Source organism: Acomys minous (assembly GCF_964271855.1).
Source record: "Acomys minous genome assembly, chromosome: 19".
In the NCBI taxonomy this organism is placed as follows: Eukaryota; Metazoa; Chordata; class Mammalia; order Rodentia; family Muridae; genus Acomys; species Acomys minous.
The window spans coordinates 27352456-27380088 of NC_140499.1; the positions used below are offsets into that span (position 1 = coordinate 27352456).

General features: G+C 39.3%; 1 long non-coding RNA gene across 1 annotated transcript; it reads right to left on the reverse strand.

Annotated features, from left to right (window-relative positions):
• Positions 1 to 62: 62 nt before the first annotated feature.
• Positions 63 to 27633, reverse strand: LOC311589991. Its single transcript, XR_014776713.1, has 4 exons — positions 27550 to 27633; positions 24521 to 24659; positions 22326 to 22528; positions 63 to 90 (listed from the first exon to the last, which is right to left on the reverse strand). It is a non-coding gene; the product is annotated as an uncharacterized lncRNA (long non-coding RNA).

Genomic DNA, 27633 nt, shown 5'->3' on the forward strand with positions numbered 1-27633 from the left:
GAAATCACCAGGATGTATTTATTTTATAAAACCATAAAATAGGCTCACAAACACTGGATTTGCTTGGAACATAGTAGTTGAAGTGAATTCCTGTGTGAAAAGGAAATTAAAGTGATTTTCAGTAACACAGTGGAAATTATTCATTCTATAAAAGAGAAAACTTAAATAACTTGAGTTACTGTAGTATTCAAATATCAAAAGATTTGTGACCAAAATTTTTACAAACATTATTGATCTACAAAAATAATATATAAGTTCTCTCTGTCTCTCTGTCTCTCTGTCTCTCTCTGTCTCTCTCTGTCTCTCTCTGTCTCTCTCTCTCTCTCTCTCTCTCCCTCCCTCCCTCCCTCCCTCCCTCCCTCCCTCTCTCTCTCTCTGTCTCTCTCTGTCTCTCTCTGTCTCTCTCTCTCTGTCTCTCTGTCTCTCTCTCTCTCTCTCTCTCTCTCTCTCTCTCTCTCTCTCTCTCTCTCTCTCTCTCCCCTCCATCCTCCGTGTGTGTATGTGTGTGTGTGTGTGTGTGTGTGTTTGTGTGTGTGTGTGTGTGTGTGTGTGTGTGTGTGTGTGTACATAGCCGAATTTAATCATGTCATGACATTGAAGAAGTGGAGATGCATTATGGTGATTCTTTGTTCTAATCATGCATGTTCATTCCATTTGTACAGCAAAGAGTCATATTTTTTGACTGCTTACAGCTAGACTTTCCAACTAGAAAAATCTGGATGTCATTAACTGGCTTGAGTACTCAAGTTCATATTTCGTTGCCTTCCTAGTCTACTATGTGGAGTAATATTGTGTAGCTGAGGAAGAATTTTATGATGTTTTTCTAAAACTCCCAATTATAAGGTAATGTGAAATGACTTCTTAAAGTTATAGCGCCAGCTTTTGATTTCTTTTACAAGTCTTTCTGTGCTGTTCTTAGCTAAATAGACATTCTTTGTGTTTTATTAGAGATTTCTCCCATTGCATCATGCTCTCAGTGGGATGGCTGCCTGGATTTTATTTTACTTCTGCCATTAATTACCTGTGACCCTGTATCATGTCTCCCACAGACCCATTTATCATAATGGTGCCTGCTGGGGTCCCTGCAGTGAGCAGCCTCTCACAGTTTCCATTGGAAAGCCTGCTTCTCAAGGGCTTTAGAGTCGGCAGTAAAATTGTATTTACGTCATACATGTTGAGAGCACATGGAATGATCTATGGATCACTTTATTTTTAGCTCCAAAAGACGTATTTGAGAAAATAATGATTTCAAAATAGATGTACATGTACATTATGGTAGAAGATCTTAGTTTATAAAAATATTTATTGTTCTTGTTTTTATGGACATGCTTCTGTACAATAAATAGCCATATAATCACAGTGATAAGAATATTTTGTGGATTTTTATATGAAGGATTGCTACATTTGGGGTAATTTTAATGTGTCCTTTATTATGGAAAAACTCAGAACATATCCTTCTAATAATAGGGATCTGATCTCCTAAAATATTTTAAGAGTTACCTAGGGAACTTCTCATTTAAAAAAAAATCTTCAAGTAAGAACAGTGTTTACATGACATTTTCTATTTCAAAAGGAGTAATGTTTTTATAATATTATCAACTCAAGGGTATTAAAATATTAAGAATGATACTAGTTGTGTTTTTATTTTTAAAATGTGGGAAGTCTGTTAAGTATTAAACTCAAAATAAAAACAGTTAAGCATAAGTATGTCTCCAATACTAAAAATCAAAACAGGAAAAAAGAAAGAAAAGAAATGACAGAGGGGTTGAGGCAGCAGGAGCTTGAAGTGCTGACCGCATGATATCCATACTCAGGAAACACCAAGGGACTAATGTAGTCTTCTTCATACTATCTCATTCTATACAACTCACAACGTCCTGCACAGGGAATGGTCCCAAGCCTGGACTTCCCATATCCATTACTACAAACAAGATAATCTTCCACAGCATGCCCAGAGGTCGGTTTCCCCAGGGAGGCTAGATTCCACCAAGGTGACAGTCGTCGCTAACCATTAACTATCACGACCACTGTCTATCTCTAGAACTCCACCATCCTGAAGAGAAACCCTACAACAATCAGCCGCTATTGTCTTCTCTCCCTGGTGTCCTGTAGCCAACTCTATGACTTTTCTATGATAAATATCCATTGAGGTGGATATGGTGCACACCTTCTCTTTTCATGTCTGGTTTATTTTACTTGAAATGTTTCTGGGATTCAAGTTGATTGTAACATATGTAAGAATTTCAGTGATTTTTATGGGTGAAAGATACCAGAATTTGTTATTATTCTCCACTTTAATTTTCTGTTCGTCTGTTTACTAAGGTATCAGATATACCTATACCTGTTCAAATCTCTTACCTGCACTTTTATTAATTTTTACAATTTACTTATGTATTGAGACAGACCTGCACTATGTACAATCCTAATTGGCCTGGAACTCACTATGTACCGCAGGCTGGTCTGTCACTCACAGATAGAGATTCACCCACCTACACCTCCCCACAGCTGGAATTAAGAGCATAAGCCACCGCATCTGGCTCTTCATCTACTTTTTATTGTGTTGCTGTTTGTCATTGAGTAGTAAAATTTCTTTATGTAATCCAAATATAAAATCATTATCATGACTTGGAAATATATTTTCTCATTTCTTGAGTTATCTTTCCAATTTCTTGCTGACACCCTTTTAAGTAAAAATCTTAAATTTTTATTAAATCTGATTTTTATCATTGATTTTCTTTAGTTGTTCATGCTTTTGATCCTGTTCAAAAAGTGTGAGCTTAGAGTCATGGGCCTTTAGTTCTATTTTTTTAAACAGTTTTGTAGGTTTAGCTAATATGTTTAGAACCCTGGTCTTTTTTGAGTAAGTTTGCCCGTACTGTGAAGAACTGAACCAAATGCATTCTTTTGTGGTTGGTTTGTAATGCTTCAGTGCATTAGTGTATAGACTACCCCTGTCCCCACTGGCTCAAGTAGCCAGACTGAGGCACTACATATATACTGAATACAACATATTCTATATACGTTATAAAATATATCCCATCATGCAATGAGCTTTCCAGTTAGAAAGATGTCCACCAAGAGGACACCATAATGACTGCAGAAAGCAGGGAGGAAGACTGCATTTACTGAAGCTTGCTCCATGGGCTCAGGGTCCTTACACAAGCTTGGAACTTTGCTCCAACACCAAAGGTAGGAGAACCAAGACTTTCTCACAAGCTCAGTCAGCTGTGAGGCAGAAGGAAAAGGCATCATAATGGAGCTTAAAATCTACCAGGAATCAAACGGTAAGACTGAAGGCAGTCAGACTACTACAACATTCCACAAACAGAATCTTATAGCTAGCAAATAGAAAGACCTTTTAAGATGTAATAAAAAATGAAAAGAGAACCCAATTTAAGCATGATAAAAAAAAGAGATCCTAATGGGTGTGTTTAAAAAGAAGAGAGGCAAGTTCCTCAGAAACATTTGTGAATACGTTTAGCATCATTAGTCTCATAACTAAGGCAGTCCCACTCCGTAGGCTCTATAAGAGCAGCTTGGGGTTTGAAGAAGGGACAGATAATAACAAGTGGTGATGATGGAATGGAATATTTGCAGTCATCATACGTCACTGTGGGGTGGTAAGATGATACAGTTACATTACACGGCGAGTTGGCAGTCTGCAGAAAGTAAATCACGACCGAGTTGCACATTCCTACATGTAGGTCTGAGAGAAGTGAAAACATGTGTGCACTCAAAAAACCTTGTATATGAATGTTCAGAGCACCGAGTAATAGAATCTCTCATCAACTGAGTGATAAACAAAACTATCTATACCATTAAATGTCTTTCAGCAATATAAAGGCATGTAAAAAAGTAATACAAGCCGTGGCATGAGTAATTCATGGCATTTTCATGCTATAAGTAAATACAGCGAAGGCCAAATGCTACATGATTCCATTTCCATGAAATGTCCAGAAAACTCAAACAGATGTAGGCAGAAAGTAGAAATGGATGCCTTACAATGAGCCTAAGGGAAATTGGGAGTGACTGTCCAATGATTTAGGACTTGTGTTTGGGGAATCAAATTAATTTATAGGATGGCAATTCTTGTACAGCTAAAAATATACTAAAGTCTGCCAAACTATGTATTTTAAGTAACAGAACTATAGGGTATGGAACATATATTACAACAAAACATGCACATTCACATTCTAAGGACCCCATATCTCTTAATGTAATGATTATGATCACCTTTAGTTTTTATATACATCTTAGACACCACTTATTTTGCTATGTTAATATAATTATCATATAGAGTAATTATACATGGTGAAAACACCTTGAAGAACATAAAGTTCATCCCAGGATGGATGTCCTCCATATCTCTCAGCTTTTCCTCTGTAATGTGTTGAGCAGGGCTAACATTGCCTCTCCTCAGCAATGTCCTCTTTTTAATTGTTCTACTGCCATTTCATATAAGGCTCTTGATTGGTCTTTTGAAGCTGTTTGAGTAGTGTGCAGTCTTTTTTTCCAGGAGCTAGGCAGCCATACAAGCAAACTTGGGCAGATCATGTCTAATGGCTATGGCTCCCATCAGTATGATAGGTTACCGTGATAAGTCAGCTTATCTATAAAGGCTATTTGCGGAACAGGGTCAAGGTTAATCTACAAAGCTAAAGCATTTTGTAAAGAATCCATTTCAATAGACTGAAAGGGTGGCTCCTCAGGTAAAGGTGCTTGCAATCACGCCTGCTAACTGGAGTTTCATCTCTAAGACCCATATGATGAAGGAGAGAACCAGCTCCTAAAAGTGGTTCTCTTCCTCCGTGTCTGCACGTTGGTTTGCACGGCATAGCATGCACATACACTGAATAAATGCAAGTTTTTCAAAAAATTAAGGATTTCCTTCAAACAAAACTATCCAAAGACACATGATTATCTAGGATTTCTTGTGGTTAACTTAGAAGTATGAGCTAATAAATGCTTATTATTAGGCTGTAGTTAGTACAGCGGTATTTTCTAACCCGCTATCAATCAATTAAAAACTGAGACACCTGTTATATTTTAAAATAGCCTTGGTTCACCTGAGGCAGGGCAGATAGTAATCCCCTAAACTACCTCCCATTTCTGCTCCAGTCTCGTGTCATCTGCTTCTAATAATCTCTATCAAGCTACCCCCCCCCCATCTATAATCCCAAATACTGGGGCCAAATCTTCCATCCACATCTGATGTGCTTCTTACTCCACCTGGCAGCCTCCTTCTTCTCTCCTCCTCTCTCTCTCCTTCCCAAGATCCTCTTCTGGTCTCTGATTGCTTCCTCTCCCAAGAACCTTTCTGTCCCAAAGGCCTATGAGTCTTAGCCACACCTATCCCATTTGCCTGCCCAGGTGTGTTGGCTTCTTATTGGTCAAACAGGAATAAGTTTTTAGGCAAAGCTACAAACATTTTGGGCTACATGAATCTGCTCATTTGGGCATCAACCAGACCAACCTGTAACAAGGACTCCCATAATATTCAGTGCAGAGCAATGATGCTCCCACAGTGACCAGGGATAATGGACATTGTCTAGAGACATTGTGGCTTATCACAAATTCGCAGGTGGATTCTACTTCTGACAATGGTAGAAAGACAACAGTGAAGTCGCATCCTTAATGACACTGGATGGGCCTCTATGACAGTTATATGATTCAAAATTTCTAGAATGATATGTTTACAAATCTCTAAAACAGTTCATATTTGCAAAGGAGGCATGTAGAGAAAACGTGTGTGTGTGTGTGTGTGTGTGTGTGTGTGTGTGTGTGTGTGTGTGTAATTGAAGTTAATCAGGCTGTATATGTGTATATATATATTGCATATATAAAATTGTATTGTAAGATGTATTTGTATACATGTTCAACTTTTTTAAAAAGCAGACAGAAAGAAAACAGAGAAGGAACAGATGAAGGAGGAACAGAAAGGAAGAGGAAGTGATGTAATATTATAACTAAATGATATTTGCCACTATTATAGTCCCAAGTGCCTAATGTATAGAATGCGTCCAGTACCTATGCTCAATTGCAATAGTCGAAGTTTTGAATAAATTAACTATGAGGGACTCCAGATGTCCATCATTTGAGATAGTTCAAATGTACTTGAGACTGTCAGCCTAATAGAGCCTGACCTGATCCTGGTTGAACATTAAACATCTTGGACAAAGTGTCCTGATAAAGAAAGGATCAGGAAGCAGAATCAAGGGAGACCTAATTCACTGGACTTCAGAAAGCAACGTGCCTCTCTTCCAATAAGTTCTGGGCTGGGAAACTCCACCGGTCTTTGCTACTTGCTGAGAGGTGTTCTCATAAGGAGTTATAAAGGTTCACTCATAAATCTTAGGGCAGGAGCAAAGAGAAAGCTTGTGTGTTTCCACAGTTCAGAAGTCTGAGCCTGTGTATTAACTTAGGTCAAATAACGCTTTTCATCTCCTGTGTCTTTGTTGCCAACATTTGAAAGAGCAGATGACGGTGGTTGCTGTCATCAGTAGTATTGGCGGAAATAAAGAAAAGATGAACGTTGGTCTTTCAGAGTGCAGTGCAAAGCTAACCTAGCATCGATGTGGCCATCTTCATATGTTCCGTTGGTAGTAACAATGCAGCAAAGCTCAAGTTTATGGGAAAACAAAGTGCAGCCTATGAGGCATTTGGACATAAAGGTATTAAAGTGTGGTCTCCATATGTAAATCTCCTTATATGATAGCTGCAAACAATAGTTGTTTTTCTCTCTTATTGCTTTATTTTGCTTCTAGAGGCTTCTACCTTCTTATTTATTCTCAGTACAGAGACAAAGATAACATCACAAAAGTAACAATTTTCCCATGCTGAAAATTAAATGGAGTGTCAAAAAAGTTAGCACAATATCAATACTCAAAATATTAGCCAGAACATTCTGCTGTACTAAAAATAAGTCATGTAACAAGAATATAGTTAAATTTTAATACCATAGTAGTATCTAGCAGAACAAACCTTGCATCACTCTGTTTTTCTACAGATGCAAAAATAAAATTGTAGTTTGAATTCTTCCCCTTTTTCTAGCTTAATATAGACATTTCTTACATCCTCTTTACTGATATAAGATCTGTGTTATTTGAGAATTTTTGTCCTTTAAATCAAATTTGTAGACTGTTCCTAAAATATAGAAACCTGGCAATGCCTGCTTATCAGCCGTTGGCAAATGTGTGCTTATAACCAAGAATGAAACTCTCAGATCATTTAATAAGAAGAGTCATTCTTTTTTTTCCTCAAAAACTAATCTGTCAGCAGATAGCTATTATGAGAACACATGTTATGGTAGATTATGTTTGTGTGTCATAGAGAGACCTATTTGTCTACTTAAATCCAATAAAAAAAAGACTCCGTGTCTTTTATTATTTGTTGAGCCTAAGGCATAATAAGCTCAAAAATCAGAGGTGGTGCCAACAGGAGGGTTGCTCATCACTTGTCTCAAGTGCAGTTAGTTGAGTTCTGATAATCAGTTCATGTAAGTACTTTTTACATCTGTAATCAAACCCAGTGATATTTAGAGTCCATAAATTTACTTACAACAACTTGTTTATTGTAAATCTATTACACACAAGAGAAATAAAATATGACTTAAAAAACAAATACCCATATTTTTTTTTCTTTATGGGAAAGAGCACAAATTTTAACAGAGTCATTCCTGAGGGTTGTTGACAACGCCTCCCTTTTCTTTTCAGTCCTAGCACCATCACAGTGAAGTTGGCTTAACGCATCCAGTAAATGCTGTGGCTTCCTGGAATCAAACCAAAGCTTATTCTCTTAGACAAAAGCCATAGCCACAAATACCTCATGCACATGATTAATTTTCTATCTAGCTTAAGCTTACACCAAGATGTCTGTCACTCATGACTACAAAGACTACTGTCTTACCTATAATTTCATAACCAATTGTATCTTCTTAACTGCTGCCCCATTCATGGCTTAAGTGGATCATCTATTTACATTCATCTAACTTTTGCAAAAATAAAGTTTTTCACTGTTTTGAAAACTATACTTGGAGAACAGATTAAGGCTGCAAAACCATTGTTTCTGTGGTCAAGGTGACTTGTCTGGTGGTGATGACGGTATGCTGGTCTTTGCTCTCATTGTTTTAAAATCACTTTTGAGATTATGTTTTCAGTAAGTGTACAAATGATGTACGGAAATATGTGTGAGGCAAACCTAGTAGCTACAATTCTTAGGATAAATGATCTCATTCCATTACAAAACAAAATCGGCTGTAGTCCATTTCCTTACAGAGTCCTCCGTTGAAAAGTGTTGATAGACCTTGCTGTGTGGAGAGTAGAGCTGGCTGGAGTCTCCTACTGGAACCATTAAATATTTAAATATCTCATTTATTTAGGAATGTATATTAAAAAAATTCCAGTCTCCTTGTGAGATATGAAAAAAGTAAACTTTTTTTTTTTTTTTTTTTTTTTTGGTCTTTGCAATTTAAAGCTCACAAAGTCCTCGTCTTCTGTTTACTTAACCAAAAAGGCCATGCATGGAAAACAAGCAGATAAAGTCATTAACTTGCTTATCTGGAAAGGAGCTATATACTAAGAAACAAGAAATCAAATTCCATTTCTAACATTGACCGAAGCCCATCCCTTATTTGGGGCATGCAGAGAATTAGAAAGTAGAATAAATACACTGATGTTATGCATTTCCTATGCAATACAAAGGAGAAAATTAGAGCTTCATTCTGATGGTACTTTTCTGTGTTGTTGTAAGAATACTGCCAAAACCTCAGGCTGTCACCTTCAGTGACAACTAATGGCATTGAGATAAGTAGCACATTCAAGGACCCACTTGACAAGTGATTACCCAATGCAACAGAAACCTCAAAACGAAAGCTTCCCGCAGACTACTGGCTTTCTCAATTCGAGAATGTAGATACAAAGCAGTCATTATCTATAGTTTATGTAAATTATGCATTTTAATCTTCTGATTGTCTATGGGGAAGTGGTCTAAAACAGAAATTTAAGAGCTTTGGAGAAATTGAAGCCCACCCATTCTTCGGGCATCCTTTATGCCTGGTTACCATTCAGTCATGTTTTAACTCCCTGAGTGTCTGCACCCTTTAATCCAGTATAATAAACCATCAAATGATTTTTCTCTGTGAGGAGAAAAAGGGGAAATTACTTGCAATGCTAACACACTGCTAGCATGGTGGGGAAGGCTGATGCAGTTCTCTGGAAGGTCTATTTATTCCTTCTCCACTCCTCTTCATGAGGATCGGAATTATTATTCACCACAGTTACCGTCAGAACTGCATCAAGACAGAGATTAGCAAATGCTGACTTATAACAAGAATTATGGGTAGCCTCAGAAATTCAGATGAAATGACTTCTTTACGGCTTTATTTTATTTTCTCAACTTTTAACTCAACCCTAGTCTTTGCTATCTGTTGTTTTGGTCATACATATACTAATATCATATTAAGATTTTTGACTATTTATGTCTGCCTCCACTTTCACCCCAAGTATATGACTTTGCATTCAGTTGCTGTATTATCTTTGAAGCAAGAGAATTCTAATCGGTGGACGTATAAATCATTCTGTTGCATGATAAATGTGCCACAGAACATTAGGTCCCATGTCCAGGGAGGGAAATGAATAGCCTTGGAAGGGTCGCGTTCTCTTATAACTTATAGTAAGCAGTGAGATCTGGAAGTCCTTATCTAGTTATTTTTATCTTTTCAATATAAGTAAAGTCTGCCTGCTTTCCCCTGAAACATGCAAACTCAATTATTAAACATTTTATTAATTTTTCCAATAAACAAGCCAAGTGGAAAATATTACAGATTGGAATCCATGCAAGAAGAGTGACACACAAATCTGCTAACACTTTTTATTCTAATTACTGACGGATCCTTTTTATTTCAGGCTATTAGCTTTTAGGTGCAGAATAATTTCTTAGCAGAGCAGTGCCATATTGCCAATCTGGCTAGTTTGGATTGAAAAAGTATTTTATATTGTTTTTTCATGTAACCAGTCGAAAGAGCCAGGCAGGATGGAACAGGTGCAAGGATTCATACAGTGGACATATGCATATTTTCTCTGCATATTAATTGCCACCCAATGTACCAGCAAGTAAAAACATAAATGATTAAGGATGAAATACACTTGAGCTTTTCAGAAATTACAGCATTTAATTCTGATAGGTAGGAAGCAGTAGTCAAATGTATTTGTTACACTCCTGAAAAGCAATAACTCCCGTGAGCCCCTTGGTTACAGGCAAATCACATTACCACATGAATATCTTCTGATATGTTTTGTAAAATTATTCCACCAATTCTTTGACATTTATTATTTATTTATTCATAATGATCTGGATTGAGGTATAGATCCATAGGCCAATGAAGAACAACCTTCTCCAACAATCTGGGAGGAGGTACTTAAAACATGCTGGCTAAGCTGTACTGTAGAGTCAACTCACAGTGTTCAGCAGTCAACAACTAGGGCTTTGGTACAATGGCTCACTCTGTGATTAGAGAACTGACTGTTCAAGTATGGTGTGAGGGCCTCAGTCAAGATTCCAGTACCCAAGTTAAAGCAACCCACAAACAAAAAAGCTGGGTCTGGCCACAATTTGGCGTAAAAACAGGGACTAATAGAGCTCACTGGCCACAACTTAACTGTAAGTGAAGTTAGAGACCCTCTTAAAAATAATAAGGCAAGAGAGTAGGCACAGTCCTGGAAGTACACACAAACACATGCTTACACACTATGTACATACACATTCACACAAGCATGTAAACACAAAAAATTGCTACATCTGGAACAATTAGTTACAGTAAAAAAAAAAATGGTGTACATTTAAATTTTAACGTATATATGTAAATCCCATACTTTCCAACTTTGACCCCTACCAACTACATAAATCCTTTATTAAATGATAAACCTTGATATCTCAACATCAAAATCGATGGTTAACTGCTAATAAAAGCATGGCAAAATGTAGGCAAACATGCTGTCCATGTGCTTTTATATAATTAATATAGCTTTCAAGCTAGATAGGAAAAATAGTCTCAATCTTACAGACACCCATTAGCACTATAGTATTATTCTTCAATATATATGAATGATGAGATCTCAGCATGAAAGTGACTGAATTTAGGATAAATGAAGCTTAGGCATAAATGAATCCAATCCTCTTAAATTTCACAAAACATTTAAATTGGCAAAAGCATAGGGCAGTTAGTTACTTAAGTATAGCAGAATCAGCATTGAAAACAAAGAAAAGAAATCCTTCTATATTTAAAAAAAAATGTATATGGCAAATAATTTTGATCTACCAGCTAATGTGTTGTTGAACATATTTCCTGTTGACCAGTGAAGATGACTCAGTAATACCACTAATCTAAATGACAGGAATAATGAATCACCTCGTTTGCACAGGAACACACCTGTACTTAAAGGGATTTGCAAACAAAACTGAATGTTTACACTGCCAAATCTTATAGATGGGGACATAGGACTGAAGAACAAAGGAATAATTGTTAATCCTGAAATACTTGAGCAATTAACTACTCATAGATCTGACTTGTCTTAAAACCTGCCATGTCTTGTGGTGGGAATAGTGGCACCAGGGAAGGAAACTATAGCAGAAATTGCTGAATTAAAATGAGAGGCCAAGATTATGGCACTTAATTTTGTAAGGTAAGAGGGGATTAAAAGCGTCTTTAGCTCTTCAAAGAGAATCTCCAGGAGTGTAGGGAATTTTCAGGCCCTTAGGTTGAAGTGGTAAGAGGCCTTACAGGGGTGAATCCTAGAAGATCCTTGGCTGCATTCCATTGGGGCAGGTAATATTATCTGAACATGTGACTCTAAATTCCTTTGAGGATGCCACACAAGAAACGCAGGTTTATGACATGTAGTAGACCTTCCTAACCTAGCACTCACAGATCTCCTAGTAGCCATTTCTGCAGAATACAGATGGGTTCTAGAGCTAGGCCACATAGGTCCAGTGGTGGCTCAACAGCTCTGTGGCTACATACCAGTTCCCTGGACTGTAGAAAAGGCTGATGGGGACATTTGCCAGGCAGAGGTGACTCTGTATGTAGCAGCATGCCCAAGTAAGATTGTAGGCTTTAGCCTTTACTACTGTTTCTACTCTTCCCAGCAGAGGGCGTGATGACCCTATGAAAGCAGGATCCTTGGCGGGGAGGGCCAATACCCAACCTGTTCACTGCCAACAGGCTTCTCACCCATAAAAGGTTAACAGTGAAAATAGCTAGCACAAATTGTATATTCTTTAGAACAGCTTGACAAATTATGCAAACCCAATTGTTTAAGTTGCTCCCCCAGTGTCTTCAAGGAAACAGTGCCTAAGTTTGTGTTCTCATTCGTTATAGATTGTGATAAGATGCCTTCAATGGCACCAAAGGATCTAGAACAATGAGCCTGACTTTCACTGTCATTTTCCTGTTCTCCCTTTCTTTCTGTCATCGGTATTCCCATGGTCAGACCATCTTAGTTTCTAAACACTCCACTTACACCTTAGAATAAAACATCTTAGTGTCCCTCAATGGCTATGGCTATTAGAGTGGCTATAAAAGCCAGACAGAAGTTCCTGGCTTTTACAATGTTCTGACTCCAGTGTCCTAAAGCACCATCTACAACTGGCTGACAGAAAGCTATTGTCCAACCACACCCATGAAAGTCCTTCCCCCTTTGCTGTATTCGCCCTGTTTAGAACATTGGATTATTCACTGATAAAGCAGAAGCACAAAGGTATGGACATAACTGGTATCTTATTAAAATCAAAATGTGTGTCACAGGACCTGGGGATGCAGCTCTGTATAATTCAGCCTTCCTGTCTGATACTTCAGCTCAATGTCCAGAAGCCAGACAGCCAGAATGGAGAGATAGGTGAGAAAGAACAGAAAACACAGGAACCCGCCACCACAAACAGGGACCCTCCTCCACCTCATGGGGAGGAACATAAACCCATTATGCTTTGCTCTGGCCTTAATCGAAGGTGTAGCTACAGAAACAACACTCACTCTTAGACACACACCTATTCTGGCAGTTAGAGAAACCGAACAAAGTGAGTTTCCAGAAAAGTCTGGAACACTTACATGCCTAATTTTGCCTCACAAGGTAAATAAGAGTAAATGATTGTGCCTATATTTTTGTCTTGTAAATGATTCCAGAAAAATCCCTCATGCGCCCTTGCAATCAGAAACATGCAGAAAAAGAACATGAGGACGTGCATTCACCCTAGCTGACTGTACATGACATAGAATGGCCACAATTAACCTCTTTTCAACTAGGCACCTGTACACATCACCAAACAATAAGCTATGACTGCCTGGAAAGATGACATACCCTGAGTAGAATTGTACATGTCAAGTTACCCTGAAGACACGTGTTCAGAAACCATTTCCCATATGGTTATGTATCGGTAAAAATAATTTTTGAACATTAAACTTTGGGTAATTGCCATAAAGATATTCATCAAATGAAGAAACCTTCATTCAGGGAAACCTACTAAATGTTGATTAAAGTAGAAGCTGAAATGAGGAGAAGAAGAGAGACCAGAACAACCAAGCCCATCAGGTCTCTGCTCACAAATCTAAAACTCACTCTCAGGGAAGCCAGCTGGGAGGCCATTATCAAATCTGGAGCAGCATCACAGAGCTGTGCACCAGCAGGAGGCATCATACTCCTGAAGGCCTCATCAGAGGAATTAACTTTATTTCAATAAAGTATAGAAAGCTAAAGGCAAGGAAGGCTCTTGAGAACTACAAGGATTTGGGATAGAACATAAGAACAGGGGTTTTATTATTCCATCAGAGGCAGAGGCTAAGCTGTAGGAAATCAATTTACCATAAAAGAGGGAAGGAATATTAAAATGGACTGTCGGTCTGAATATGTAGTTTGAGAAAGAACACAAAAGAAATTCAAGACACTTTCCCTTCCATGGAGAAAACAATCTTACATAGGTACCCTGCCACATCTCCATGATAAATGTTAAATTTATTGTTGACCTATCTCTTTTCTGACCACAAATTTAATGAGATTGACCTAAGAGAGTGGAAATAAATGCATCCCGTCCACCCTTGTTCCCATAGACACTGTGCTTATGTGTTCACAGGTAGCCACCAACCAATCATCCTATTCCTTATTTGTGGGCCATTCTTTGGTGTGCATTCACCTAGGATTCCAATGTCTCCTGATCCATTCAAACAGCCAAATATATTAGCTACAGCCTATACATTGCCATAAAGCAATATTCTTTTAAAATCCCTCATTTCTAAATTAATGTAAACCTACACTTAGGTTTGGAATTTCTACCCTCAGGGTGATTTCTTTTTGTGCATTTCCCCAAGACTGGCAGAGTGAAGCTGTGGTACTGTAGTCATCACCATCGCCAATGAGGGAAGTTCTCCACTTTCTTTCCTCAGGCAGCTGAGTACAGTGACTCTCCCATAAGTCTTCAGGGTAAGGTTAAGGAGGGGAAGACATGTCAGGAGCAGACGCCACAGGTGTCTAACTGAACTGGGCCTCAGGGACATGGGCCATTTGATATGCAGTGCTAATGCTCAGGTCAAACTGCGGCATGATATGGGAGCAAACTGTTCTTAAAACAATCAGGTCACATGACCACATGACAGACCACAGTTAGGTGTTTGGTTTCTACTAAGATCTAATAGCAAGCCAAAAGCCACTCTCAAAAGATGACTAAAATCTTTTTCAAAGGAAATTTTGAAGGCAGGCATAGTAAAACAGGCGTTTACTTTCAGAACTTAGGCTACAGAGACAGTGGTATCTCTGAGTTCTAGGTCAGCCTGCTGAACATAACAAGTTCTAGGGAAGCCAGAGCTTACAGTGAGATTAGTCTAAAAAAAAAAAAAAACCTAAAGAACACACACAAAAAAATAAAACTTTAAAAGACAATCTGATTTGTTCTAGTATCTAATGTACTATGTTGTGTGTCATCTTTATGTTCTGTAAAGTTTCAAATAATTTCCCTGTATGTCATTAACATTTGGGTTTGTTACACCCTATGATCACAGTGGCAAATGGCATCATAGCTGGACCTCTTGTGGAGTGTTCGATTGTTCTCAGACAACAATTAAGTTCTGAGTCACAAGTAACAGGTCAGAGAAGCATATTATGAGATATACACTGCTTTCAAAGTTCAAAGGTGTCAAAGATATTGTTTCTTTTTCCTTGTGGTTGATTAGATCACATACAAGGAACTTGCTTTCACCTAAAAAGGCATATCTCAGACTAGCCCATGCCAGTGCAGAACAGGACATTTCACTGAGTGAGCAAACCATATTATTTTTGTGGATTTATGTCTCATCACCTGTCACGTTTCTCAACAATGCAAGTATATGTCCTGTACAGTGAACCCAAACAAGTCTATAGAATCAATGTATTAGAGAAGTGAGTTCTTCTGAGGAATGAGAGCATGGTCTAAGATTAAGGCTGGCTATATAGCTCAATTGATTGAGGGTTTTTGTTTGTTTGTTTGTTTTTGTTTTTTTGTTTTGTTTTGTTTTGTTTTTTTGCTTTCCTAGCATACACAAAGCCCTGAGTTCAATCCCTGTGCTGAATAGTTTTGTCAAATTGACACAAGCTGGAGTTATCTGAAAGGAGGGAAACTTAATTGACAAAATGCCTTCATAGGATCGAGCAGTAGGGGCTGGAGAGATAGCTCAATGGTTAAGAGCTCTTCCAGAGGTTCTGAGTTCAATTCCTAGCATCCACATTATGGCTTATAACAATCTATAGTAAGACCTGGTGACCTCTTCTAGTGTGCAGATGTACATGCGGGCAGAACACTGTATATGTAATAAATAAATACATCATTAAAAAAATCCAGCAGTTGGCATTTTCTTAATTAGTGATTGATGGGGGTGAGTGCAGGCATTGTGGGTGGTGGTATCCTTGGGTTGGTGGTCCTGGATGCTATAAGAAAGCAGGTGGCGCAAGCCATAGGAGGAAGCCCTGCTTCAGTTCCTGTCCTGACTTCCTTCAGTGATGGACTGATATGGAAGTCTAAATAACTATTTGCTCCTTGAACTGCTTTTGGTCATGGTGTTTCATCACAGAAATAGTAGCTTAGACTAGGACAGTTCCAAATTACAGATAAAGTGGGCACAGCTGTGCATACCTGTAACCTTAGCGCTCTAAAGGTAGAAGCAAGAGGATCAGAAGTTCAAGGTCATCTTAGGCTGTGTGATGAGTTCCAGGCCAGCCTGGGGTACATGAAAGAATCTCTCAAAACAAAACAAGATATAGATATAGATAGAGAAAAGAGGGCAAAGGGGAGAGGGGGAGCTTACAGGACAGGGGTGGGAAAAGAAGAGAAGCAGAGAGGAGAGGAAAAGAGAGGAGGAGAACCACGAAAGGAAAATGGATTGGTGCTAGTGAAAGGGCTCTGTCCATTAAAGTAATATCATGTATATAATACTTTGTAGATAATATCATGAGATCCCAAGTTCAATGCCCAACATCTGTGCATTTCTAGAACCTCAAGATAGTTGAACAAGAGGATACATGAAGCTAAATGGTCAGCCGGTATAATACAATTTCTGAGCTCTGGGTTCAGAGAAATACCCTGTCCGAAATAATAGAATGGTGCACATTAAGGAAGACACCAGACATCAACCTCCGGTTTCCTCATGCATGTGCAGACACGTGTGCATGCAAATATGCACACACTCATGATACACACACACACACACACACACACACACACACACACACACCTAACTGTGAGTATTATTTCAGAGTAGAGAGTTGATTGATTCCTAAAATAGGAACAAAGCATATTATTTGCTTTTCCAGCTGAAAATACACTGCTTCTTGTGGCTTTTATGCAGGTCAGTAGCCATATGCCAGAGAGCACAAATGTATTTAATGAGATGCCATCTCAAACAGCACTCTCCATCTCTTTCAATTTACAGTAATTCGCCAAATTAGCCAAACCCTGTGTATATTGGTGAGGAGCAAATCCCTACATCTAAGAAACATTTTAGACTTATTTACTTTATATTTAGGAGTGCTTTGCTGGCATGTATTATTGTGTCTTATATTAATAGAGTGCTGGATGCATCTGATCCCCTGGAACTAGAGTTGGGAGTGGTAGTAAGGCACATATCAATGCTGGAAACTCAACCCAGGCTGCAGGAGCAAGAAATGCTCTTTTAAAAAAAACTTTTTGTTTAATGATTTTTTTTTTATTTTATGTGCATCTGTGTTTTGCCTACATGTATATCTGTGTAAGGGTGTCACATCCTCTAGAATTGGAGTTACAGACAGTTGTGAGCTGCCATGTGGGTGCTGGGAATTGAATCCTGGCCCTCTGGAAGAGCAGCCAGTGCTCTTAGCCACTGAGCTCTCTCTCCAGCCCCTTCTATCCTTACATCTTTGGAGTAATCAGTACTCAGTACTCAGTAATCCTTCCAGCAATATAGAACTCTCTTGTTCTATATTCAGTTCTTGAAAAGTGGTTCTAGAGACGTGTGTGTGTGTGTGTGTGTGTGTGTGTGTGTGTGTGTGTGTGTGTGTGTGTGTGTGTTCAGGGTAGAGAACCATTTGTAAATATATCTTCAAGAATAAACTTCACTGAGCCCACTATATGGGAACCTAAGCGAAAATCTATAGATCACATGATGTGCAGCAGGATGTATCCAAATTAAAAAATGCAGTGGCATTTTGAGTTTCTAGGAAGCAATGCAATTTCAGATCCAGTTGCCTAAAATCCCAGAGTGTCCAAGCCAGTTCCAGGAGCCTGTACCTAGGGTCTTTTTGTTGACCCCTCAACTCAGAAACATGTGTTATCTGTGTTTCTCTTTAAAGGATACCTTATTTAATAAACGTTGTTCATCCTTTATGATGAATTTATTGCCCAGGGCATTGTTACTCCTTTCTGGATTGTGCTTAGCTGGCACATGCATCTTCTCTGTAAGGCACCCTGCAGCCAGATTGCATCCACTCATGGCACTCAAGATATAGTACATTAACACTGTGATTAGGGGCCATTTTGAACACTCAACCCAGTCTTCAGCACAAAAAGGCAGAAAATGTGTCATTATGTAAAATGGGGGAAACGTGTGTTTACAGTGTGACAGCTGGAATAAGAACAAATATTACCTTGCGAGACCACAGCTGTAAATTTATACATCAATTTTTTTTAGTTAGTTTGTTTGTTGCCATTCTGTGCAACTGTAGATCCATGAAGGGTGTGAAAGGTACTGCATGATTTCATTTCAGCATTAGATTTTTACAATGTGTAAATTCTTAAATGTAGAATGTGTGACTAACAAGAGTTGATTGTGTTCTTGTTTAGGAAACAGCAATTCTAATTAGCCAGTGGACAAAGCTCTGTGGTCATGTTATCCTGGCAATGTTTTTGGCTCTGCTGTTTGCTATGATAAGTGTACTCAGTCATCATAAAATCTTCAAGGACATATTTGGCAGATCTGGGTGTGGTGATGCCTCTCTACTATTGATAGTCTCTGTACTTGGGAGGATGGAGCAGGAGCAAGGGTATCATGGTTTTTAGGCTAGCCTAGGCTCCATACTGAGGCTCTACCTGTTAGAGCCATATTTCCAATCAATGGGTTTGTTTGGTTTGATATGGTTTGGATATGGTTTTTGATTTTTATAGTGCTGGGGATAGAACACACAGCCTTGAGCACTGTAGGCAAGCACTCAAACACTGAACAGCACCCTAGCCTCCATACAAGTTTCCAGGATAGCAAACACCTGGTCACCTAGAGCTGTGCATTCATGGGTACACAATTGAGAGTGTCTAACAGTGGCCATTTATAGTAATGTTTCCTTTGTCTAGGTATCCTCTTCCTCTACCCTGCTACTGAGAACAGTATTAATGACATTTACAGTTTAACAAATCAAGGACACCATTTTATAATAAAAAACAAAATCAATTAGCCATTATTTAGATTCTGTTCTAAAACCATTCCTGTTACCAAATTAATACCAAGACTGTACTAGACAATCAGATGGTGGGCACAGAGTGAGGCAAGGCTCCAGCAGCACTTGTAACTACCAGATGGCTCTGCTTCACACACACACACACACACACACACACACACACACACACACACACACACTGACATCTGACTCACCAGCAAGTGTCTCTCTTGGCCTCACCCAAGAGGAAGTTTTAGGACCATAGTTTATCAAATTTTTGTCAAATTGGTATTTTTACAAAGCCACCACAATATCATTAAAACTCTACTCTGAATGGAATGATAGTCATACCAAAATAAGCTTGCTGGAAATAAGGGGAAGACAAGACATTGAAGCAAGTTTGTTAAGCTTAAAAGGACTAAGCAGAAGAGAAATAGCTACTGAAAGGGTGAGAGCCCAGAGAAGAAACTTCTGGCTCTAACTCAAACCGTTCCCACTCCAGCTCCATCTGATCCAAGAAGGGAGCCGTGCCTATTATCAAGTTTCAGTGTTAATTAAAATGGCCTGATTAAATACAATGAGTATTTTCCATTTGCCTCTGCTAGTTCTCCCTTAGAATCCTCTCTTCAGAATATCAATATGTCCAGACTCAAAATATATTTCTCTCCCACTTGCATTGTGGGTTAATCTGGGTAAAGAGATGAAACTGTGTGCTTTTCCCAGCCTCCCAAAGTTCTGTAACATAATTAAGGCACAGGATGCTTTCATTTGATAGAGACCAAAAAGACCATTAGTGTGATGAAAGATCTGCCACACCATCAGGTAATCTATGCTTAGAGTAGTGATTTTATTAGGGAAAGATTATGATAGATAGGAAAAAATTGAGTTAAAGAACTTTAGTCCATCTTATCCTCAGTATTAAGATCTGGGATGTGAGGAATTTGCTGGCGGGTGAGGAAGCCAAGTCCTTGCCTAATCGCATTTCTGAGCATAGTATCTTGACCCACTTCTCATTTTCCCCCAACCTAGTGGCAAGAAAGACATGGGATCAACATGGAAACTTAAAACATCAGAACACAAATGGTATCATCCGCAAAGTTATAGAACCAAAAGTAATTTAGATACACTACTTAAAAGGGCTTCTATCGGTGGGAACTAAAAGAGTATATCATGGATCTGCTTCAGTGTCTGCAGCATGACTGAAGAAAGAAGGAAACAAATCTGACATTCCAAAAGAGAAATGTAACAAATGGGAATATACTGGACATGTTTCGTCTGAGCACTTTATCTAACCTTAAGCCTTGATAGTGGACATGGAATTCTGCCATGTTCAGTTATGTGTCATCATGCTTAGATACAGAATAAACACAATGACAGTTTTCAGGGCTACATTTTAAGTCACCTGAAGAATAAGTTATATGTCTCATGACCAGTTTCCATTATGTATTTTACATGAAGATAAGGAAAAAATAGGTGCCACCAAATTTAAAGCCACTCATTCCAACTCTTTAGCTCCATCACTTTGGTCCACAGAGTAGAAAATCGTCTTTTTTGCCCTTTATTCTCATTAGAGTGATTTGCAAAGCAAAGATGCTAGTATGGGTGGTTGTCAATACCCTTCTTAAAACTCACCAACATGATTTAGCACTCTTTCCCATGCACACTGCCTTTGCCTTGCATCAGTTTGGAGCACCTAGTTAAACAGCAAGGACCTGTAAAAGAGCATCCAGCAATCTGTTCCACACACACACCTCTTTTGCAGCCAAATTGCACCTGTAAAGGGATTCAGAACAGACAGGCACTGAATGGTTTATGGTTTATGCAATAGCTACCGTGCATTGCTGTTTTTTAATTAGCATATATATGGGTCCCTTTCTTTCATCGCATGTTATTATGGTGGCGGTAATTCAAGGAAAGTATCCTGAACATTTACATTGTGGGGCATCGTGATGATTTGTGCATTGGGAATGCTACATGCGGTGCTTTGCATCTGCTCCCAAGTCATCCTTGTGTTTCATACTCTCATATTCCTTTTAAGAACTAGAATTATTATGAGTTTTAGAGATTGCCTTTTTGTTGTTGTTGTTGTTGTTATCATTTTTACCTCACTAGGAATTTCTCTCTTTTATGTACTCTGTTCCCCACTATAAAACTCAAATCAATTCTACTGAATGGAGGCAATTTCCCCCTAAAATCTTCTAACAATAATGAATCGTCCACTTAATCCATTCCTGCAAACCCATTGGATGTTTATTACTAAAAAGAACAAACCATATTTTCTCCCATGTGGTCACTAACTAGGCTTACACTCTGCCTCTTAAAAATGTCTCGTTAATAATTAAAGGTTTGAGCCTTGGTTAGAAAAGCTAAACATACAGTGGATGACTCCTCTGCATAATCTCTCCATGCTACCATGTGTTACTCAACAACAAGGTTCTACAGAAAACCATCACTGGGCACAGCACATCCTTACTTTTTTAAGTTGGTCTCCTTTCTCTTATGTGTGTCATGACAGGGTGGCCACAGTCTCCTTAGATTTCAGAATTGCAGGCTTACATAGCTCTGCTCTGTCTACCAGGTTGACTTTGACTGTAGCCTGCCCATGGCTCTTCCCTGTCCAGAAGAGGGAGGAGGGCTTAAGGGGAGTTATGCAAGAGATCTTGTGAAGTATTGGTGTTTACAGCACCATGCAGTTTAACTGAGAGTTTCAGGGAAGGCGCTCTGCCACACCCACAGGTGTGCTTCTCACTGTCAATCAACACTCCTGAAACTGAGGTTTGCTAGATGAGAGAATTTGTGACTGCAAAATTCTGAGCACCTGCTTTTACTTACTTACTTACTTACTTATTTGAGTTAATTCCTCAAGAGTCTCGTAGGAATATCCACAATAAAAAAAAAGTAAAAAGAGAGAAAGATTAACAATTCTCATTAAACTATCAATAAGCTGAGAATGCCAGATAAACCTATCTTAAAGTCTGGCAGAAATAAGGACTCCCTTCCTCTCCACTAGACAGTTCACAAATAGTGACAGGGACCACAGAGGGAAAAGAAGAGTGATGTGACATCAGGGCTGGAATACCAGACAGCTGCAGTGTAAATAAGAAAGCAGTGTAAATAAGAAAGCAGATTTGAATTTAGTGATGAGAGTCACAGATGAACATAATGTATGGAAAAGTAAAGTATAAGGTCATAAAAATCGATACACATCCAAGACCAGCAGAAGTAATAACTAAAAAGTCATAACAAGAATTACTCATATTCAGAAAAAAACTATCAAAACTTCAAAGAGTTTTGTATGTGTATATTTAATTTTGCATCATCTCATGTTCTTACTTTATTTAAACTAATAGGGGACATTATTTTCCTCTTTTGACAGATTTACAAAGTCAGTTGTGGGCATAGGATACTTACCTGTACTTAGGGGAGACACCAATGCTAAGCCTAGCTTTGCAAGACATGTGTTGATGCAGTGTGTGCATCAATACTGTGGCTTCTGAGCCAGAAGGCTTCTGTGCTTACATCCCTGGCCTCCACAGCAAGTGTTGAAATTCATTCCTCTTCAGCATTACTGCTGCTACTGCTCATGAATATCTCCTTATCTCTGTGTCTTCAGCCTGCAATGAAAACCAAAGGAACAGAGGTGAGGAACAGAAGGTTACTCAGGCACCTGGTCAGCAGTGCAGAGCTGGCTTCTCCCCTGTAGTGTCTTTCATGCATTAACCTGGCCATTAAACAAGATACCTTGTCTTTTTTCTCTTCTGTCCAGGTTGCACAGCCAGAACTTTCCCATAGGAAGTCATCTTCCTATGAGCCTGTGACGGCCCATGTCCTCATGATTTGCTTCATTATTATTATTATTATTATTATTATTATTATTATTATTATTATCATCATCATCATCATCATCATCATCATCATCATCATTTATCATTATTATTTCATTTATATGTTCACCTTACAGAAGTAGTGGTTGAAGAGAGGGAACAAGGTAGGAGAGGGAGCACAGAGAGATAGAAGAGTGAAGATCAGACCTGGGGAGAGTAGAGACAGAAGGACAGAAGGCCTTTAGGTGGGGGCTTCTCTGTGACAAGTTAGAGACCTAAGTCAAGATAGGCCTCTGGGAGGATCTGAGGGAGACTATAACCGAGACTCCATCAAGGGCCATGTAGTCTGAAGACAACACGCTCTAACTAGACAGGACTCCTAGTGGAGAGAGAACAGCCACCCACCCACAAAAACTTTGATCCAAAGCTTACCTTGCCTCCAAGGGCTTGCTTCTTCACCACACCTTAAGAGTATAGAAAGAAGTGCAGAGCCCAGCTCCCCGCCACTAAAATATGTTACTTAGTTGTTTTACGTTATTGTTTCAATTTTCAGTACTTCTTTGTGTTCATGGTGCAAATCTTTTATTACAAAATAAGAAGCTCAGTTGTACAGAAACGACATGCCAATAATTTAGTTCTCAATAAAATGGCCTTTGTTTGTTTGTTTATCGGAACAGGGTGACACATTTCCTAGACTGACCTCAATTTTACTATGTAGCTGAAGATGATCTTGAACTTCTGGTGCTTCTGCCTCCACCTCCCATGTGCTAAGGTGAATGTCACAAACCCTGTTTTAAGTAGGCTTTTTGGTAGCCTGCTATCCTTCCTCTGAGTGCCACCAGGCCTCCCCATCCAGGGGATGTGGTCAAATATGGGGCACCAGAGTTCATCTGAAAGTCAGTCCCCACTCTCCATTCAACTGTGAAGAATGTCCTGTCCATTGCCTAGATCTGGGTAGGGGTTCAAAGTTTACTGCACGTATTGTCCTTAGCTAGAGCCATAGTTTGAGCAGGACCCCTGGGCCAGATCTGCCCATCATAATGTTCTTGCTGTAGGTTTCTAGGACCCTCTGGATCCTTCTATTTCCCCATTCTCCCATGCTTCTCTCACCTAGAGTCCCAATAGGATTTCCTCCCCTCTGTCCCACTTTCCTGGTAAGTGAAGACTTTCATGGGGCATGTGTCCAGATGTAAATGAATATATACCATTTGACTCTTTCTGCTTCTGGGTTAACTCACTCAAGAAGAGACTTGATACCCTATGAGCATATACAGGGCAAAGTGTTCTCCTTCATTCACAGCCATAGGGGAGAGGAGTAAGGGGAAAATTGGAGGGAGGGAGGAATGGGAGGATACAGGGATGGGATAACACTTAATATGTAATATGAATAAATTAATAAAATATATTAAAATATGTGAGCTAAAAGCAATAGGACATAAAGCAAATTTTATAGAATATCTATATTCATATACAGGCTTGAAGCTATGAAAGAGCTGTATAAAATATAAAAGTGTAAAAATATATAAAAGTTTTGATATGTATAAGTGAATAAATTATGCTCAATATATATCAAAAAATAAATAAATAGGCTTTTTTTCTGCAATATTCATGGACAATCTAGTTGAGTCAAAAGTACTCAAAAAGGTTTGGGATTTACACAGATTTCCCATAATGTCTAAGGAAAAATAAGTATGTGAAAAAGGGTAATCCCTGAGTGAACTAATTCTGCCAATATTAAATGCCATTTAGACTTGGTCTGTATAAGACAAATAAAATGTTCACCAAAAGGTAAGCGATGCCTTTTCATTCATCCATTAAGATTACCCCACAGCACATATTCACTGGTCAGTGAACACAGTGGCTATAAATAGAAGCATGGCAAATGTTTTTGCTGTTTTATGATGCAGGTGGCCTTGTGGACCTGAAATAGAAACAAACTTACATTGAATTCCATTGTTTTTCTTTATATCACCTGACTTGAAGACACACAGTGTATCAAAGGTCACTAGTTGACTCATATCTAAACATGGAATCTGGACATCTACTTCTTAAGAGATTCAAGCAGTTATGACCCAGGCTTTGTGATCATTAAGAAAGTACTGGAGCCTTGAATGTATCGAAGTGTTATAAAATTCAGCCAGAGTAGGCCTAGCTGCAAGGGCTACCTTGCTTCCCTCCCCCAGGGAAGCCCTGAGCCAGGTCTCCTGGGAGCTGACACAGAGTGGCTGGTCCACACTTTGGGAGGGAAGTACCACCTGCCAAATCCAAAATTGCAGCTGGGATTAGAAGAAATTCCCAAACCGCAACACAGCAGAAGCAAATATCTAGTCTGTTGCGTTAAAATAGCAAGATGAGCCAAAAGAGCTCAAAACTTAACTCCACGGAACCTGCCACAGCAACTGTTGGGTAACCTGGCTAAGATTTAAAATTAAAGGGATTTCGCTGAAAATTACAGCTGTGGGAAAGGGTAACGACTGAAAAGTAGGACGAAGAAAATGAGGGGGTTGGTAATTTCTTGAAGTTTTGTAAGCGTATTTAATTAATAAGTCCCCGTTTATTGTAACATGAGCGTCATATGCCTTGTGCCTGAGCGGCATCTACAGTGTCTCTGTTCAAAAGCAGCTGTCACTCACACAGAGGTTGCCACGTTGATAAGACAATGCTTTCCTTACCTTTGTATCCCTATAGATCCCCAAGATGCTATGCCTATGAGACATACTTAATTGAATACTGAAATTTGATTTAAAAAATCATTTCAGTCATTCTCTTAAATATGGCAAGGCTTTGAATTTAGGTAACACACCCAATCAGACAGTGGCCAGATGGATATTTTAAAAATTATAAACTCATATATTGCTGCCACCCTATAGAGACTAATCAGTCACTGGATGTCACTATAGATGCTAGGACTGTTCCCTGGCCACTGCCGTTCAATCCATAATGTTGCCCCACACCTCACAAATGAGAATCCTGCTCTATGCACTGGGCTCCAGGGAAAAGGGAAGCTTAGTGCTCCTCAGCAAACATTTTGCTGCTGTCACTAGCCTATATTAAAATTGTATGGACTGATTCATTAATCAGTTGAAAACACATTTCCGGGAAAAACATTCATTGTGTATTCACAGTGCAGCAGACTGTGGTGTTTTCTCCCATAAGTCTGTTGCTCATAGGTCTGTTGGTTATGTTAACATTCAGTCAAAGGCTGGAAAGAGTGCTGAGTGGGTGGTATTGGTCTGCAAACCATGAGGGCTTGAGTTTGAGCATTAACACCAGCAGGAGCATGAAAAAGCCTGCCATGACAATGCACGTTTGTAATCTCAGCCCATGTGGGTGGAGACAGGCAGATAGCTAGGCAGCCATCCTAGCTACCTGGCAAGCTGCAGGTCAGTGTAACCGAGGCTGTGAACACCTGAGGAGCAAAACCAGTGGTTGACCTCTGGCTTTTGCAGCCATATGCTCCTCTACCCCACCCCCACAAACACTTTAAACGATAAGTAGGCAAAGCCCATAGCTCCCTCTATGAATACTCTGAGGATTACAATCACAATACTTGAAAGTCAAGCCTAGTGTAGAAAAATTAAAGTCCGGTTGAAGCCCATTAATTATAATGCAGTTCCTCAGCTAAACAACGACTTGGCCTTAAATCAATACTCAATTAAATACTTCCTGCAGTTCTAGACATTAATTGCTCTGCAGCTTAGAAAATAACATTCTGACTGCTTGCAGAGAGGTAATCAGATATGGTGGTTGAGGCAGAAGCTTGGTTCTTCTGTGATCATCTCTCCTCAACAAGGAAATTAACCTCTTCAGTGACTTACAGACCAAGCATTTCCAATGCACTCATAACTGTGTGTGTGTGTGTGTGTGAGAGAGAGAGAGAGAGAGAGAGAGAGAGAGAGAGAGAGAGAGAGAGAGAGAGAGAAAGAGAGAGACAGAGACAGAGAGAGAGACAGAGAGACAGAGAGAGACAGAGAGAGACAGAGAGAGACAGAGAGAGAGACAGAGAGAACACAATAGCAAGTAACAGATTTTAGGTGGTAGAATAGTAATTAATTTATCTTAAGTTAAAAGACAAACAAGACAAAAATAGCATCTTTGATCTTCATGAAAGAATTGCCTTTGAGAAAAGCCATCACTTCTATATAGGGTGTTTAGTTGGAGGCACACAGAGCGCTTGCTGTCCAGGAGATATTGAATGGGAAACGTTTACAGGATAACATCTCCTAGCTGCTGCTGGCAAGGGAACATTTAATGGTAAAAAGGACATGCTATCTTGCTCTGCAATGAGGAATTACTCTCCGGTTCAGTTCTCAGCACAAAGCGACTCCTTCTGCCAAAGGTGATTTACAATGATCCCCCTAGTGAGCCTCACCCCAGCGTGTGCATCGCCCAGCGGGAGACTTGGGATGAAGGATACCCACACACGAGACACGGAACCTAGAAAAGGTACAGACGTCACCGCTTTGGCTGAACGTTGGCAGAGGGGAGAATATAATTGAGAGAAGCGATGGGAATATAAATGCGGTGTAGCCAGAGAATACCTGATGCTTCAAATATGGGAACTGGGAATTTAGAAAGCTGGTAGGTGGAGAGAGGAGTTCCATCTCAGCCTTCCACTGCCAGGGGAAGGATATGCTGAGAATGAGAAGAGGAGCCATAGGGCAGAGACCCCAGAAGAAGACCCCCGCCGCATTGTATTGAATATGATTGGTGTCTTAGGGCTTTATTGCTGTGAGGAGACACCATAGCCAAGGCAACACTTATTTAAAAAGCAAGCAAACAAACGAACATTTAATTGAGTGCTGGCTTACAGGTTCAGAGGTTTAGTCTATTATCATCATGGTGGGAAACACGGTGGAGTTCAGGCACCAGAAGGGGTCTGTGTGCCATACAGG